The sequence below is a fragment of the Aegilops tauschii genome, chromosome 3 (assembly GCF_002575655.3).
Source record: "Aegilops tauschii subsp. strangulata cultivar AL8/78 chromosome 3, Aet v6.0, whole genome shotgun sequence".
In the NCBI taxonomy this organism is placed as follows: domain Eukaryota; kingdom Viridiplantae; phylum Streptophyta; class Magnoliopsida; order Poales; family Poaceae; genus Aegilops; species Aegilops tauschii.
Genome location: NC_053037.3, coordinates 528,527,433 through 528,531,807, shown reverse-complemented (window position 1 = coordinate 528,531,807; position 4,375 = coordinate 528,527,433). Strand labels below are relative to the sequence as shown.

General features: G+C 53.3%; 1 long non-coding RNA gene across 1 annotated transcript; it reads right to left on the bottom strand.

Annotated features, from left to right (window-relative positions):
* Positions 1–396: 396 nt before the first annotated feature.
* LOC141021038 (uncharacterized) lies at positions 397–923 on the bottom strand. The gene is made up of 2 exons (XR_012181039.1): positions 832–923; positions 397–731 (listed from the first exon to the last, which is right to left on the bottom strand). It is a non-coding gene; the product is annotated as an uncharacterized lncRNA (long non-coding RNA).
* Positions 924–4,375: the final 3,452 nt, after the last annotated feature.

Below are 4,375 nucleotides of genomic sequence, written 5' to 3'. Positions count from 1 at the left end.
CCTGCGCGGGGATGACAGCGGCAGGGTACGTTCGAGTCAGTCGTGGGACGCCGGCCGCTGGATTCGGTTTTGCAGCGACGATGCTTCGAGTCAGATACAGACGTAATGGGCGGCTAATTAAGAGATATCCTAAATTAATCCCGTTGACGGTGGGTTTGACCTAAACCCTACACCCCAATTTCTCTGCCACGAAAGCTGCCTCCTCCCCCGGTCGTCGGCTCTGCCACCTTTCTCTTCTCGCGACTCATCCGCCACCCTGCAGCAACGCCTGGTCGCGCCATAATATCATTCGCTTAGCATCTACCACTCGGTGAACAAAACACCACGTATTTGTTTTGGTACGAGCACATGTAAACATACGTGCAAGACCAACACATGCCCAATCAATCATCATCATAAAAAAAATCTCACTTGGTAATTTCATGTAACTTTTGTTGGAATACAAAATTCAAGTTCTTAGCAACCTTCCAGCTAGCTAGTAGAGTTTGATGCGCCGTTATTCAATGTAAACGTGCCCTTCTATCTATCTTACATCTACGTGCATCACGGGAAAATGCAGAACTTGCAGAGGCACCCGATTGGACGGCATTTGGCCATCTGCAGGGAGCACCTCCCCTGACAAAGAGGTTCCTCCTGGTTCTCACTGCGGCATGAATCGTCACAGTTGGTGGAATTGCATGGATCACGCGTCCCAACATATCTTCCAAAGCAAGATTGTCCGGGTCTAGCATCTGCAGAAACATCATTGTATACGAGTATTAATTAATAGAGAATCACACGTCTAGTTTGTCGTCGAAGCATGTGGTGCTATAGGAACAAACGAGTTCGTACCTGATGATGATGATAGCATGAGCAAGATTAGAGTCACGCACACCAGGGCGGTCCTCATCTTGGCTAACGGCGGCGTTGGTGATGGGAAAGAGGATGTTCTGTTTGACTTGTAGCAGAAAGAATATTATGGCTACCCTTTTATAGTATAGAGGAAGGTATTAATTTGCTACTGTAGAAACGAAGGAAAATAATGGCCTTGGGCCGCCCCATTGATTTCCGGCATGATCTTTTCCATATTTAACAAGAGATCGTGTCGCTTAACCAATTAATAGTAGGAGTATTTGATTTGATTGATCCTATTACCCTTTTTTTAGCAACGATTGATTCTATTACCTACCTGGTTCTACCAGGAGAGTGGCTTGTACTCCAGTCGCCCAGTCGCGCCCCCAATATCCCAGTTTCGTTGGGTCAAGGCCATTATTTCGTCCGGCACGCCCTACCCCTTGGGACTCAGTTGGGAGCGCCGGACAACTAATCCACTCACGAGCGTCCACATAGCCTCTCTCTCTTCTATCCCTTTCTCTGTCCGGCGATTTCCGTAGTAATTTTTCCCAAAACCTCGGCGCCGTACTATCTGGTGGCCGGTAGCGTCGCCCGTTCGGCCTCGCGGTGGACTGCACCGTTGAGGGCGTTTGTTTCGTGGAGGCCGCTGCGAGCTGTGCGCTCGCCGACGTGAACGGCCTCGACTGCTGCCCGCTTCTTATTCCGTGGGAGTTCCTCCTCCAGGCGAGAAGCTTCGGCTTCATCCTCATGGCCCAGGCGACGAAGTTCACCTGCGGCGCTGCGAGTCATGACGCTCTTGTCCCGATGGCATTCACGGCGACGTTCATGTCATGGGGGCTGATATCGACTTCGGCCGAAGCTTCGGTGCGAAGCCAGGGAGGCGGTGCGGTGCGGTGGGCGACGGACTACCTGATGAAGCCCAAGGCGACCGCTCGTGCTGGGAGCGGCCCGCGGACATGGACACGCCGCGCACCGTCTACAAGGTTGACCCGGCGCACCCGGGCTCCGACATGGCCACGCTGGCCACGGGGTCCATCGTCTTCCGCGAGGCCTACCCGGCCTACTCCAAGCGGCTCCTGGCCCGTGCCGTGTCGGTGTTTGAGCAGGCGCCGGTGCGAGCGGCAGGACCGCACGCACGCCCATCTCGTCACAGGGAGCACGCCCACCTTTTTTTTGAGAGGGATTGCGGGTGGAAGCACCAGCATGGGCCGATGATCCATTCTACATCCCACGGCTGCTGGTGTCATAGCTCCCTCAGTGCATATCAGCCAGCCCAAACAGAAGCATCGGCCCAAATAAGGCCCAGTTCGGGAGTGAAACCAGCCCATGCACCGATTTTGTTCAGAAACACCCACAGAGAGTTCTAAAAAAAGTCCACAGGGAGGATTTAGTTTAGCTCAGTAACGGGTAGACTCAAAAAAAAACTCAGTAACGGGTACAGGTTTAGTAGTTCAGGAACATAGGCATAGGGCGTGTTTGGTTGCCTACATATGGCCCAGCCTGGCCCGTGCGGTCCGCATCGCACGGAACTTAAAGCACGTCCATGCACGTCCAGGGGAAATGCCCGAATCGGCAGTAGCTCTCGAGCCTGGCTCGGGCGAGGCAGGGGAGGGTGACGCGCTTCTCTCCTCGTGCGACTAGGGAGATGGCGCGAGCTCGCCCGCGTCGCCGAAAACTCGGCGGGAGGATTCGGCTCACCTCCCGCCGAGTCCACCCCTATTTAGCCCCCTCCCTCACCGCCCCAACTCCCGCCAACATTCTGCATCCGTTCGAGCTTTCCCGTCGACGCGCATCGGCACCGACGAGCAGGTAAGCGGCGCATCTTCATGAGCCGGCGGTCCATGGTGTCGGCGCTCCTTCACCAGCCGGCGTTGAACTTCTACGACCGTCTCCCCTCGTCCTCGAGTTGCAGCCATGGCCTTTGTGAGTTCAATCCCCCTTTCTCTCTGTTCCTTCTAGCTAGATCTGAGCTGCAGCTAGGGTTTGATCTAGATGCATGGTTGATTAGTGGTCTGATCTGTGAGCTCGTATGGTTGATTGCTATGCTGCGGTTGCAATTTGTGGTAGGGCTAGATGTTCAAGCATGTGGTAGGCTAGATTAGTAGTAGAGTTTGAAGTTGAACCTTGTGCTTGTGTTGATTCGTGCTTAGATCTGTGATTTGTAGCTATTGGTGGTCCATTTGTAGAATGTTGTTTGTTGTAGATGTATGTTCGTGCTCATAGATTGTCCGGTATGCTTAGTATGATAGCGATGAACCATATGTGCTTAGTATGATAATGATGAAGAATGTGCTTCCTATGATAGTGATGAACCATGTACATGTATGCTTCTGCTTTCATGGTTTGTCCGGTATGTTGTGTGCTATGCTTATTGTCAATGCGTGCTACGATTGTAGGACGTGACCACGCAGATGCAAGATCTTAGACAGGCCCTTGTCCTGTCCGACAACCAGTTTGCTCCATCGTTTGTCGAGGACTCGCAGCCTATGTCGGAGATGGCACCTGATTCAGAGGTGTTCGCGTCTGATTCCCTCTATGTGTCAGTAGTGCTCGTTGGGCCAACTCCTGCTGCTGCCGCTGCACTCAAGGTAGCAACACCAAAGGCAAAGAAGGATGGTAGGTCGAACAACATGAAGTGGCAGTTGTTCATGTCCACGCTCGTGTTGAACAAGATGTGTGAGCTCATCTCTAGTGGAGTTAGGGCTGACAATGGCTTCAAGGAGGTGCACTTGAACACCGTTGCGAAGCAGGTGTTCGAGTTCTGTGGGTAGGAGGTGTCTGCCACCCAGGTGTACGACCACCTGAGGAAGTGGAGAGGTCGATGGATCCAAGTGTCCAAGCTGAGAGACCTTAGCGGCGCCTCATGGGATGAGAACACTTGCTTCATAGTTCTGGAGGCAGAGCACTACGCCGGCCATGTCGCGGTTAGCTCACAACCCTCTTCCTTTCCATACTGTCCACCATTGCCTACTCCTAATCGCAACTAACAACACTTGTGTTTCATTCTTACGACCACTCAAGGGACGCTGAGTTCCTCAACACACCCATACAGAACTACAGCCAGATGCAGCACATCTTCTCCTTCGGGCAGGCAACTGGGAAGCATGCCATGGGCTCGGGGGAGCCTCTTGGTTCTCCCATGCCAGACTTCCCTTGGACCCCAGACGTCGAGGTCCTTGATGGCCCTGATAAGCCCTTCGTGAAGCCCTTCGACAAGCCATTTGACCCCGTCCATGATAGGAAGAGGAAGAGAGGAGGCCTGATGGAGGAGGAGATCAATATCTTTTGCAGCATGAATGAGGTGGTGAAGGAGGTGGCAACAACCATCAGGGAGTGCAAGCCCCTCGACGTCCACCCTGACCTGTATGACGCTGTCATGACCCATGGTGGCTTCAACGATGAGGCTCTCATGGCAGCTCCCAGCCACCTGCTTGACAACAAGGCCCAGGGTGTTGGGTTCGTTGCCATGGCACACACTCACATGGTGATGTGGCTCAAGAGCTGGCTGGGCAAGCACTACTACTAGAGTAGTGCTGCCTCT